Here is a 13,824-nt window from a genome sequence, read left to right as displayed (position 1 = left end):
CTGGATGGGGCTTGGAGCAAGCTGGGATAGAGGAAGGTGTCCCTGACCATGGATGGGAACTGAATGATCTCTAAGGTCCCTTCAAACCCAAGCCATTCCATAGTTCTATGAATATGGAAATCCCTTGCGCCTACACAGGTGATGCCCAGCAGCCTCAGCTGTCTCATAGAGAGATCGACTTCAGAGCTATTTTTCCCTTCAATCTGGCTATCCATGTGCATTTTCCAGTGTTCTCAGTAAGGCACTTAGAGCCTCAAGTCCACCATCATTGTTAGCAGCGAGGTCAAATGTTTTGTTGTTTTGTTGTTTTTTTTTTAAAAAAAAGAAATTCATATAGAAAAATGGGCTTAATGTGTAGTACTCTACAACAGATCTATCCTACAGCTCTGATTGCAACTTGGTTTGAATTTTCAACTTATTTTCAATTTTCAGCTAAATAAACACAAAACATGAAAGCCAATAAAACTAAGGCAGATCATAAAGTGCTGTCAAGCTGTGATAAAGTCAGTCTTCACCAAAGATCCATCTTCTCCCACTGAGAGATCCTAAATTTGAGGCTGAACTAAGAATGGCAGAACAGGCAGCACTGAAAATCAAAAGTTTTCACTCGGTAAGATTTCTTTGTTTTCTGATTTTGATGGACAACAAAATGGTTTAAAGTTACAACTCATTTAGAAAAATGAGAAAAATGACAAAAAATAGAAGGTACCAAATAAAAAAAACTAAGAACTGTCAACCACTGAACATATAAGGAGGACAAAAATGGCATTTTATTTTGCATCACCTTTTCTATGTCCTGGAAAAACCTTTTATCTCAAGTCACGTGTGTAAAATATCTTTGGTCTTTCTTCAGTAAACCATAGAAAAACAGATTCTTAAAGTAAGCTTAAATGTAGGTCTCATAGCAATTAAATATGACTAATTATGAAATAGAAGTTCTATCATTTGACATTCACTGAAAGAACTTTTCCCCGGAGTATTTTACCCAACATATCCTCCTCAGAATCATGTAAACAGATGAGCTGTATTGATCTCACTAAGCTTTTTCTTATATAATGCTTAAACTTTTTCTTATATAATGCTTTATTTTCCCCCAGGAATGTTTGAATGTAAGGAATATTTAAGTAGCACTTAAGGAAAAAATTGCTCTGTTCAACACACAAAATATTTCAAAATACTACCTGTGTCTGTAATCGTGCCATTGGCTGTTTGCTGACTGCTAATTGTTGTCATCATTTTCATCACACAGGAAAAACATATCCCTGTAAGTTCCCTGTGAACACTGCAAGAATGATCTCAATGCATCAGGGTAAAGCAGCTGTCAGAAATCCATCAGATCAGTGCTGAGAGTGCAGTCAAGCTTCTTGTGTACTTTCAGCAAATACAATTATTTAGAACCTAGGGGTGCTTCCATGTCTCCTTGCTATTGCTTTTATTGTGTAAACAGAAAATGAAACCCTCCCAGAGCAGGGGCCAGGCTACAGGCTGAGGGCAATATGTTAACATACAAGGAATGTGCTTTCCATAGGGAATCTAAGGAGCCTTTCATAGGTTTTAATATGATCCAAGAACTGTAAGAGCAACTGTGGCCACAGCTGGGTTCCACCTGTTTGCCTCTCTGACAGATGTTCAGGGCTCTCGAACCCCTCAGTTAAATACCAGCTGTACCTTAGTCAGGGAACAGACCACATTTATTGCCAGACTGCAGGAATTGCCTGCCCTGTCAGCCTGCTTGTTGGAGCAATCTGCCTCAGGGAGCCACCTCGACATCCAGACCACTTCCCCAAAGCCCTTCCCGTCAGCGTAAATGCACATCCATTGGGCTCCAGCAAAGATTCCTTCATGTAGCCTGGGTCTCCCTGACTCAGGAGAAAAGAAACACATTTATCCATGCCAGCCATAGCCTGACATGCATTTACTCTCTAGCAGAGCTAAATTAGAGGCTCTGTGCTCATTAGGAGTTACTCCCCCCACAATGCAGCACTCTCATCATCAGACCCATGCAATGGACTACATCAAGAATCAAATCTAGCTGAAAAATGACCAGAAGACAAGTCCTCAGCATGCGGAGTTTAAGCAGGATCCTCTCCCTGCTCTATTGACCATCTGAACAGAAGGGACAGCACAGGCTAAAAGCAGCTGAAAAGCCAAGGCACAGCAACTAAATGTGTTTAAGTACTGCCTCAGCTAAAGTAGCTCTCCAAATATTTCTTCCGTAGCACAATCCCAATAATTAGAGTTGCCTAGAAAAGACAGAAAACTGACACTGGCACAGGTCTTTGTATGCAGAAGATTATCTCTTCTGTAACACAGTAATATTCTGCAGAATTTACTTGGGATTTAAAAATAGAAATGTATAGAAAAAATGAGATTTCATATTAATGTTTGACAGCTAGTCTGTACAGGGAAAGGTTTTCTTTTTAATGAATGTCACTTTTTTATATATCTATTCCCCTAAAACTTGCAAAAGAGCATGTATTTAATACAATGAGCACTATTTATGGCTTTATCCCTAATGTTAATCTTATATATCTGATTATTTCTTTTTCAATAATAGCAGAAAATTACTTTGTCAATTATATTGCTTTTCCTATGCTGAAATATTAGAGATTAAAAGGCAAATTCAAGAGAATCCCATTCCAAAAATACACTGCATACTGGTTTATAACTTCTAGACCATGACCAGTAAAAACATTCTCTAAAAGAAAGTAGGTGGTAGTCTGGACAATTTTTGGCTATTTGAAATCTGTTCTGTTTTTGCTGCATATTCCTAATCACATCATTTGTGCTTCTGTGAGCTTAGTCCTCATTTTCTTCTTCTTCTACCATTTTCTTTGTAACATATATTAGTTTATTTTTAGCTTTGGTAAAGTCCCTCAACACCATGTTTTCAAAACCTCTCTCCTTCCAGCTGCTGTACTGCTGGGGAGGTACTATTAGAAACTCATCCATAAGAGTTCAGTCTCTCTCAGTCTCAGACAACTGCTCCATAGATATGATACTTTGTTTAGAAAATTATAATGTGATTTTCTTTGGAAATATATTTCTTCCCTGAGGTAATTGTCAAGAATGTAAGATGGTCAAAGAGCTCTCCCTTATATTTAAATAGGTTCCAGGAAGAATCACAGATTATTTTGTTGTTACTGCAGTTATTGTTTTTGCAGTAGAGACAGAACCATCTGTTCCTTTGAAGAGGTGCCAAATCAGTTGAAAATAATTCATTCAGGTATTCAGTGAACCACAAGAGGTGATGGTTTAAAGATTCTGGAAGGTTGCAACAGGGAACACCAAATGCACTTTGCCCAGTTTGGATTAGATTTTATTTAAACAGCAGGCTCTAGGTAGTTCAGGAAAGCAACAAGTGGACACAAGAGTGTTCTTCTCTTTCTGTCTACCTCCTTCCCATATTAAACCTGCTTTAATAAGAGTCAACAGTTACATATCATGTGAACATGACCAGCTCACACTATCCAAAGGGTATTTATAAATTATGGCAACAACTCTGGTGTAGTCTTGCATATCAAAAATCTACCAAATGGCCAAGACACGTCTGGTTCATAGCTGGTTTATGTCCCCAGGTTGTGCTCTTGTGGCACAGCTCTGCCCTGATGGCCATGTCTGGTGTGCGTATCAATAGCAAATATCTCACTGATGGGCACTTGGGTACAGGAAGGGCAGGGCATCATGTGCAGAATGAGCAAAGAAGGGGAGGGAAGAACTATGTAGAACCAATCCATGAGTCTGGACAAGATGATGATTTGCTTGACAAGTCTCTGATAACATAGACCAGCAGCAAATGAATATAAAAATATTCCAAGGACCCCCAGAGCCCTTAACCATTCTTATTTGCAATGGTTTTCTGATGAAACAATTGGCAAGTTAATATTAGCTGGGGTCTGAGAGAGGATAATTTCTGAAGCATTTTCCACTATGGGTTTTATAATGATGAAGAATTGTCTGCACGAATTTATAACTGAGTGGGTTAATTAAACATTACCCCTGGGCATCTGAACATTGAAGAATGCGTCTCTGTTCTGAAAGGAACACTTAATCCTCCTCAGTTTGATGCATTCCCTGTATTATTTACTAACAAAGTTTAGTTTATTTATTGCTAGAATTATTTATTATAACCATTGTGAAAAAAAAAGCAGTGGCTTAATAAGGTTTCGTTTTCTCACTTATCAAATTCATTGGGATGGTAAATTTCAAATAATGAAAACCTGTGTTGGAGCCTTCTTCTTTCCTGTAAAATATTGGAAACAATTGAACACAAACATGACTGATATTAAGCATTGTTTAAGGAAATTATGAAAAAAAGAAATAATATATTAAACCACTGTGTAACACCTTCCAAAGCTGTAACAATTGAACATTCATTACAATCTTGTTAAATAGCTATTCTATCAGTAGTTCTAGCACCACAATGCAGGACCTTAATTAGGTGATGTTTCTTTCATCCTTTATTTATTAGGTTTTCGAGCCAAAATAATAATAAAAAAAAGATTTGCGGCTCTAATAAAGTACCACCACTGCCATATCTCTTTCATATATTAGTAATTTGTTAGTTAATATGAACCTGCATTTTCTATATTTTGCTCATGATAGATGTGCCAAACACAACAACAGAGAGCAAATCAAAATATTTACAACACACTATAATTTCCCTTGCAGCCTAATGTCATAATTAAGAAAAAACTAAGTTTATGAATCAGCTTTGCACATTTGCAGGTCATGTGGATGTATGGCTGACAGAAATGACAATCTTTTTAAGAGCTTTTATCAGTCACAGTGTTGAATCACTGTTCTTCTAAAAAAAATCTTTCACATATTTTTGCAAGACAGCAAGTTTATTTTGAGGGTTCCTTTGTCTCATGAGTTTTTAGACACAAATGGCTTTCTGTCCTGGGTAGGGAACAGCTTTAAGTCTACACCAAACAACAAAATCCTCACTTTAGACACTGATTAATCAGATATTGAAGCTAATGCCTGTCCCTGATCGAGAACACACTGTTATTCTCTCTGCACTTTAAACTATTCTTTTCTAATTAAAAAAAAAATCTCAAGCTGTCTCTAGATATATTTTTACTTTATCTGGTTATCTTTAAATAGACACATTTGGGTTTGTATTGTGTGAAATAATCCTGTCAGATATAGATAAGAAGGAAGGAGGCATCAGAAAGGCAGGATGGATTCAATCAATCCCACCGTGCCATGGGGAGGCACTGTCAAGAGCCACATGCTCCCCACGGAGAGCTGCTTTAGGAATGCTGTCCTGGGGCTTTAGCAAGGCTTTTCTTTCCCAGATATGGGACCAGCATGTCTTATACCCTGCCTATCTCAGCTGGCCTGTCTGTGCTGAATACTCACCTCTTTTCATTATGTTACTGCTCTTCCTACAGCTGGAGACCTCCTGTTCACCCAAGATACCCATCACCCAACATGGGAGGCAAAAGGAAAAAAGATAAATGGTGCTTATCACACCAATCTTGAAACAAGTCAAGATGCCCAGGTGCTGATAGCAAGCATGCTGCACACAGTGGGTAAGTGTCCTGCAGCTGTAAAATAAAGTTAAATAAACTGGCCAGCACAAAAGCTCAGGACTTGCTGAAAAGTGGCTGTACTAGTGTACTAGTGCTAATTTGGCACTATTTTAGGATGGGTGGCTTTAGAAAGTACTGGTTTGTTGGCAGCAAATTTCTGCAACTGTTCAAGATTCTTGTGACAGGAAGCTTTCTGCAAAAAATATATCATTTCCTGCCTGATATCAAAAGAATTAAGAAAAGAGGAGCAATGTATATTTTACGTATATAAAAAGAGTCTGCCCTCAGATACAGATCTTGTCTCTGGCCTAAAGTCAGGGAAGAATGGGAGAGCATCACTGTTACTGAGATTATGATCCCTGAGCAACCCTACCAAAAAGACATACTTGAAGGTGTTTATATAACCAGCCCTCACTAAACATTATTCAAATAACTGCTTTGATGGCATAGGGCTTATTTGTAAACAGTCCAAGCCATCTGCAGTGCAGCTATGATGGAGGGGTTATGGTGCTTTAACTTAAAATCCTGTAAGTCATTATGAGCCTCTTAATAGCAGATGGATTCCGTTCTGAACCACATCAAATTCCAGTTAAATAAGGTTGTCAGTATCATAATTTTCTAGCTGGATGTAGCGTGCAATTGGCCAGAATCAGACAGTTAACGGGCATTTAGTTTCAGTTTAAATACCTAGAACAGCAAATGCTTTAATCAGGCAGCTCTCATTAATAAAAAACAGTGATCCCTTCTAAGTTGTAATATTTATACTGCATTCCTGTACTCTGGAAGCACTGAATTCTTACATCTTTATGCGTATTAATTGGACTCCTCTATTCAATGCAATGAAAATGTGCACACACCAGTCACGAGAGCTTTTTAACTGAATAGATAATTGTGCCACAGGGAAGAAGTTCATCTTGTAATTTGTGACAGTTGCACTTACACAGGACTCCGGCAGTCCTGGAGCAGCGATGAGACCAATCATCACTGATAAAATAATTCTGCTTGTAGAGTGCAAGCAAATACTCAAAGCAGAAATCTAATCAGCCCTTCTTGGTAGATACATTCCCTTCACATGCCTTGGGAGGTCTTAAAACAAGGTCATTGAAAATCCATGCCCTTGGAGAAGGGGCTCACAGGAAAAACTTTTGAGCAAAGGAGAACGTCTGCAGAAAAGGTGTAGCCAGAGTCAGTAAGATATTCTGCAGCAATACACGAAGCAGAACCGTGGTACAGACCCCACACGGATTTAAGAGGACGTTGCACAGCCATATGCTACACAAATGTTCAAAAAAGACATTCAGCCGCCCCCAGCACATAAGGGAGCGGGGTAGCGCAGCAGCTTCTCCCACATATGCACGGAGGCAAGTGGGCATGTACAGAGGGAACAGTGCTGTACTCTCCAAAGAACACTCAGGTTGATTAAGCCTTGTTGGAAATGCAGAGATAAAACAGAAGGAGAAAATAATCTTATGTGCTTTAATTTCTTACTATTTTCTCTTTTTTGCCAGAAGCTGAATCAGTGTAATAGCAAGCTTTGCTTTTCTGCCTCTAGAACAAAACGCTGACTGCCAAAACATAAGAGTTTAGCCCTTATGAAGTTGCTGTCCTGCATTCTAAAACACTTCCAAAACCCTTTCTTTTGCTACCGGTTACCTGTTTTGAGTCGACCTCTATATTTCACAATTGCAATTTAAAAAGTATTATTTAATTAACGTCCTTCGTTTGTATTCACAGTAACTCCCATTTGTATGCATACAACTCACTCAGTCTGTGGTCTATAGCTGGCAAATAACACCACTTAACAGCTGTTAAATAGGGTAATCACCTGTTGTTATCCACAGGTAGCTTTAATTCAAATGCTAATTGCTCTCAGTGCTCTACTTACAAACCTGCCCCAATGTCAGCTGCTGTCTGTGCCTCACCAGATGGATGGGAGCCTTGGATGGATCGCGCTGTCCCTCTGCAGGAAAAAGGTCTGAGTTATAAAAAACCTTGCTACCGACAGTGCCATGAAGAAAAAAATAAAATGGCAAAAAAATGAAACAGTGAAGGTCTTCCAGAGAGCAGTAATTGCAGCAAAAAGCAATGAATAGGGAAGACGAAGAAAAGGAGTTCCAACAGGACATTAAATATTGTATGAGCCTATTTACAACAACAACAAATTAACATTCACCTTTACTAAACTCAGTTTGATAAAATTCAGAAACAGCTGTTGCAGATGTATGTCAGGGTCAGCCTAAACTGATAGGAAATGAGAGCTAAATTGCTTGAACAGGTCAGGTGTTAGTAAAAATCCCCGTGGAAAAGTAAAATTTCTAGCCTGATATAGGTAATTTTTTTTCCCCCAAGATATAATTCTTCACTAAAAAAACTATTATTTTTCTCCCTTTAGTAAAAATACCTCAAAACTGAACTATTACTTACTCCTCATAGCAAGAGGCTTCATATTATTTTTTTTCTAAAAGATCTCCAATTTACCCAAGCTCTCTGGAGGCAGTTTCATGTTGTGCCTAATTTCATCAAACTGTGTGTCACTGCCAAAAGTGATGGTTTAATTCTGTCTCCTTTCCCCTCTTAACTCCACTGACGTGTTCCTCACCCTTTCCTCATATTAGATTTAGTCATTCCCTCTGTTTCTGGAGTATGACTCACTGATCCAATGGGAAAGTAATTTATTTGGAGGGGAGATCAATGTGTAAGAGCTGCCAGTTAGATGGGATTAAGGCTGGTGTGGAACAGTGCCCTGAATTGTCCTGTGTTCCTTGCTGCTGTACAGTGGAGTTCCTGGCTGCACAGCTGCAGGTTTTATTTTGGATCTCCTGACTGTAAAAGGGCCATTCATTCCCCAGTGCTGTCGGATTCTCATACTGCACTGGATGATTTTCCTGTTCTGCTCTCCAAAGGGCTGCTTTTTTTATAGGTGAACAAAGACATCCATCAGTGGCCCAAGAGCAGAAGTTCCTTGCTCAGTTTCTATCCTCTGATCTGCTCAACTCAGATAATTCTGCTGGGTGCCAAGAACCCAACCCAAACAGCCCTCAGCTCTGGAGGATACCTGCCTTTCCACTGGGACAAAGTGGTGGCCTTGGGAAATGACTGTTAGTGCAAGGCTACATTTTTTTCCTGCCCTCAACATATTTTTCAATTAAATAGGAGATAAACATCAGGTGAAACCTGGCTCAGAGAAAGGAAACAAAGCCTATAAAAGTCACAGATAGATCTGCAGCAAGGATAGGCACAGTTTTCAGTTTTGTTCTGAGCTCACTATACTGATTGGAGCTTTGGCCTTGGAGAAAGGAGCTGCTCTAAATTACCAAACACAAACTTTAAATTAAAAAGCACATATTACACAGTGCTCTGATATCTTGTACTCATGGAGAGGGAGGGATGAAAACCTATTAAACCCAGGTCACTTTATCTCTTGGTGTCCTGCTTCAGGGTCATAATTGAAATGAACATCCTGTAGCAACCACCACTTACATGTGAATGTTCATTTTAGCAAAGTCAATTATTTCAATCATCAAAAGGAAAGAACTGCTCGTTTGACAGTTATGACTCAATAGCATACATTTCATTTTGATGAGCATTTTTTATTTTGTTTTGCATATTTTGCTTACAGGAAGTGAGTAAAATAAAATATTTGTAAAAGGATGCAGAGTTCATGGTTTGATAGACTTTTATAGTCTCTCAATGAAAAGCTGTAAGTAGGCCTGCTCTGCCAGCTTGAAAACTACATTTTGTCTGATTCTCTTTTGGACTGTGAATAGAAAAACAAAGCTGCAAAATATAGTTGTAAAGTTGAGAAAAAAAAAAGTTATACGTAAAATTCTGTGTTCAGTACAAAAGTACATTGTAATACTTATTCAATCCTGTATGAAAAAAGAAAACAAATCAAAAAAGCTAAGTAAAAATGTGAATGCTGCTCTTTCCCTATTTAAGTCAAAATCAATCCGCACTTTCATTTACTTTTGATGAGAAATTGAAAACCAGTTGGTCAAATTATTTCTCTCATTTAACACTGACTGTATGAAGAAAAAGGAAATAATTCAAACAAGTTAAAGAGGGCTTTTTTGTCAATTCTCGAGGAAAGAACCCCACATAAATTAATAATTGACCTAATTTTCTTTCATCCCAGAGATCACAGGTCAAGGTATCATTAAGCACATTTCATCCCGAAACAACAGAATTGCGCAATTTACTCTTTTGTCAGTCACACCAAAAGATTAAGGATGGCTTGGTGCGAGGATATGCAGCAGTGGGAAAACTTAACCCTCTGGAACTGAGCCACAGCTTTTGGTTGATTCCTGAAGTCATAACCCATGTTGTTACGAGTCACAAAAGGCCACTGCTATCTCTTGTATTACTGCTCAAATTAGGAGCCTTACTCATATCCTTTTTCTCCCACAGTTTAAGTTCCATGACTACCATGAACACCCACTATAATTCATTCAGGATAGCAGCTCACCTGGAGAACCCAATCTATTTGAAAGTTTACTGGTGGTCATTTGAATTCCAGTAAGCTGTGTCATGCACAATAAATGACATAACAATTAAGCAACTGAGATAATATTGGATACAATCAGACCCATATTTTTTTCCCCTAGAGATATATAAGGAAAGGGCACCAAATTAACAAAAACTGAGGGAAGAAAGACCAGAAATTGCCGTTTCAAAGCAGGCTTCTCAAAGATCCTCTCTTTCATGCTACTGTTGTTGGAATGACAAATTTTCACCCACCAGGTTCAGTGTAGAGTGTGAAACCACCTTTAAACAGAGAAAAGAACCCCAACCTTACCTCAGACAGGGCTCATGTGGCAAGGAGGTCATGGGCACAGGTGTTGGGTCAAGCTGCTATTTCTTTTCTACTTATCTACATATTTGCAACTGAAGCTGAAAGATGAATTAAATACATAAATAGGCAGGTTAGACTTTTGAAAGCTGTGTACTGATATTCCCAGACATGAGTAGGGTGATGGAAGGTGTTTGATATAAACAACTGTGAGGAGGAGGAAGACCTAAACCTCTAGATCTACTGCTAACAGGCTAGAACCTGTCTCTGCTTTAGAAAGCCACTCTTCCTCAGCTCTCTCCTTCACAACTTTTGCTGAAAATACACTGAGTTGCATAAATCCTGGGGGGTTTTGGCTAGAAATAAACAAAAGCCTACCAATTGCTCTTCCTTGCATAACAGCTCCTGAACAGAGGCAAACCTACCTAATTTTACAAGTAGCCTTTAATATTGATGTTCAGAGGTCATGAGTCTCCTTTAACAATCAATAAGGAATTAAAACAACATCACAGATCTCCAGGTCTGTGCCAAAAGGGAAGCAGGAATATGCATGTTAACCATTTCAGGAGTCACACACAGGATGGAGCAGTGCCTGTGCTCCCCTGTGCCTCAGCCTCAGCCCATGACTGACAGGGGACACAGGACTGCACATGGTAGCCAACAGCTGGTCACCCACCCTGCTTATGGCCGGGGCTGGGGGCTGCTACAAAGCCCCTCCTGAACCAAGCAGTCTCAACACATCTCTGCAGTCTTGTTCAAGTGCCAGGAGGTTTTCAACAGCGAGGCTGTTGCAGAGATAATTAACTCAGTGTAAAGCTTTGGGCCACTTTTGGGGGCACTCAGAGCTGCGTTGCCTCTCCAAACACTGTCCTGCAGCAGGGTGTGCAGCTATGATCTGAACCACAACTGGATGCTAAATTTAGATTAAATTGATTCAGTTATTAAACCTTTGCAGCAATTTCCAAAGCCCAGAGTCACTAGTCTAAACATTTTGTAATCATGCTTTCAAGTAAAACTTCAAAACTATCACACACCAAGGAGTGAATTATGTTTAGGGGCTGGAAGAAAATGGGGAGGGAAGGAATTTTTTTCTTTAAATGACAGACTTTAACCTATTATAATCATCAAACATGAACAAACACTTCTAGTCCCTGAATCAACTGAGAATTTATTAACTGTCAGAGTATTAAAAGGCATACCTAATACATTTTACTGAAAGCAACTGCTGATAAGTGCTCATGCAATAAGACATAAGGAGACGTGAATCTATCTGGGCATGTCTGTCAAAATTCCTGGCAAATGACATATGAAGAAATCACATTTTAATCTACAGGCACAGGATCTTTGAGGTATAAAAGGAAAAAAATCGATTTTGAGAAGTTTTAAAAAAAGCAATCGGTTTTTTTTTCCTTTTTTCAAAATTATGTAATTTTCCAATTCAGATTTCCCCTGAGTTTTACCTCTTTCAAAACTGAGACAGCACAATGAGTTACCTGATAGCATGGTTCCAGTTTTGTTTACTATTGTTTACAATTTTCTATACAGATTACACGGTTCTTATCAAAAAATATATAGGAATTCCAACGCGGGCATTTAAAATGTAGAGAGATTGGATCAGTAGGGGATATTCCTTCCAGGATAAGACCATTGGGGTAGAAGGAATGCATTTTGTGCTATAAAAAGGAAGAAAAAAAAAAACCACCCTATGTGGAACATAGCAAAACGATGTGAACAGCATCTCTAAAAATTACTTACTTTGGAAGAATTTTAATTCCAGAACTGTGGTCAGGCAAATGAAGTCTCTCACACCATGTGTCTCCTCTTTTATGGCAGGGAACTCCATTTCTAATACCACCAGATGGTCAAAATGTATTAGGCTGCATTGACCATGCTGCAATATCTCATGTGAGGGAAAACTGCATCATCAATGCCAACATTTAACACTGTCCATTACCCCACCCATGTTATGCTCTCCTGTCCTTGTAATGGCCTGTGAATTAAGTATCTACAAGAATCCATGTAAAAAATCATCTTCTAAATAAAATAATTACTGTAACAGATTAGACATTTAAAAATTTGAAGTTTCTTTATAACAAAAAGTAACCAGAGCTCAACACATTATTTCTCTACAACATATTTCTTACATTTTAAAATTAGCTGAAGCATTTTCCCACTCAGCTAAAAAAACCCCGCAATTTTTAAAAGACATCTTGTTGTAACACATTAATTACCACAGCTGCTTCTAAATTCTGGCATGAATTTAAAGTCTGATCCATAGCAATTATGATACTTCAGTTAACTTTGCCATGAATTAATGTGTGGTACTTCCTGATTCGTCAATAGCAAAACTTCATTTCTTTTAAGTAGCATTTCTTCCTATTCCTCAGGAAAAGTTCTGCATTTATTGAAGTTAAAATACTGATGGAAATTAAATTATCCTGTGACTAAAATCAATATTGCTTTTCTCTAAGGAGGAATAAGCTGCATATTTAACATTAACCACCTGATAAATACATAAGAGATAAATAAAGAAAAAGTGCAAGTCGAAAATGAGATATTTTTTCCAGCAGTAGGGACTTGATTAAATAGGTCAAGAAGTCATGAAAAATAATCATTGCTTCTCTATTTGTGATAACCATTCTTAAATGGGAATTTGTTGTTGCCTGGTTTCCTTCAGTTACAAAAAAGTGAAGCACAAATAATATTTTAATTTTTTTTTTGCATTGTCCAAAAGAAAAGCACTGAACTAGAAGGCTTTTAAAAATTTTGAACCAAAATCAATGAGCTAGAGGCTCTCTTGTACTATTCTTACAAAAGATAATTCTCATAAAAACTCATTGGAATAAAGCAGAAACTGTTTGGGGTAGAAGTCAAGGGAAAAAGTACAACCCCAATATAAGTACTGTCATAAGAACATTTGTGTCAATGTACATTTGTGTCAATGTCTGAGTTCATTGAACTCTTTGCTACATATATAAATTGTCAGAGAATTATGAAATTTCATGTTCCTCCCTTTACAAAACAATCTGTTAATAGATTAAGACATTAACTTACTATAATAAACTATTTTAATGATTCTTCTTCCTAGGTTCAGTCTGGCTTGTGTGGGAAAGACGAATCTCTTATGCCTCGGTCCTGCTCATTAGAATTTCATCTAAGGAAAAGGGCTCACATGAGTTTCTTTTAAGTGAAGGCATATTTGTGGAATCAAGTTCCAAAGCCATATGTCCTTCACACTTGGAGATGAAGGAAGTGCCTACCTGCACTTATCCATTTATATGCTTAAAATTATAATATTCAGCCACTTCAGGTTCCAGGTTTAAATGGAACCAGGGCTCGTACCCTGTTACTCTTCAGTCTCCAGTAAAACAATCTGAAATACTTTGTTTGAAAATCTTCTGCACAAAAAATATCTGTGAGCCACAATGTAAATGATGTTAAATTTTTTCAATAAGAACATTTGAAATGAAACCCATTGTTTCACAATGCAAATTC

The sequence above is a fragment of the Coloeus monedula genome, assembly GCF_965178545.1.
Source record: "Coloeus monedula genome assembly, chromosome: 10".
Taxonomy (NCBI): domain Eukaryota; kingdom Metazoa; phylum Chordata; class Aves; order Passeriformes; family Corvidae; genus Coloeus; species Coloeus monedula.
This window is presented reverse-complemented; position numbering follows the sequence as displayed.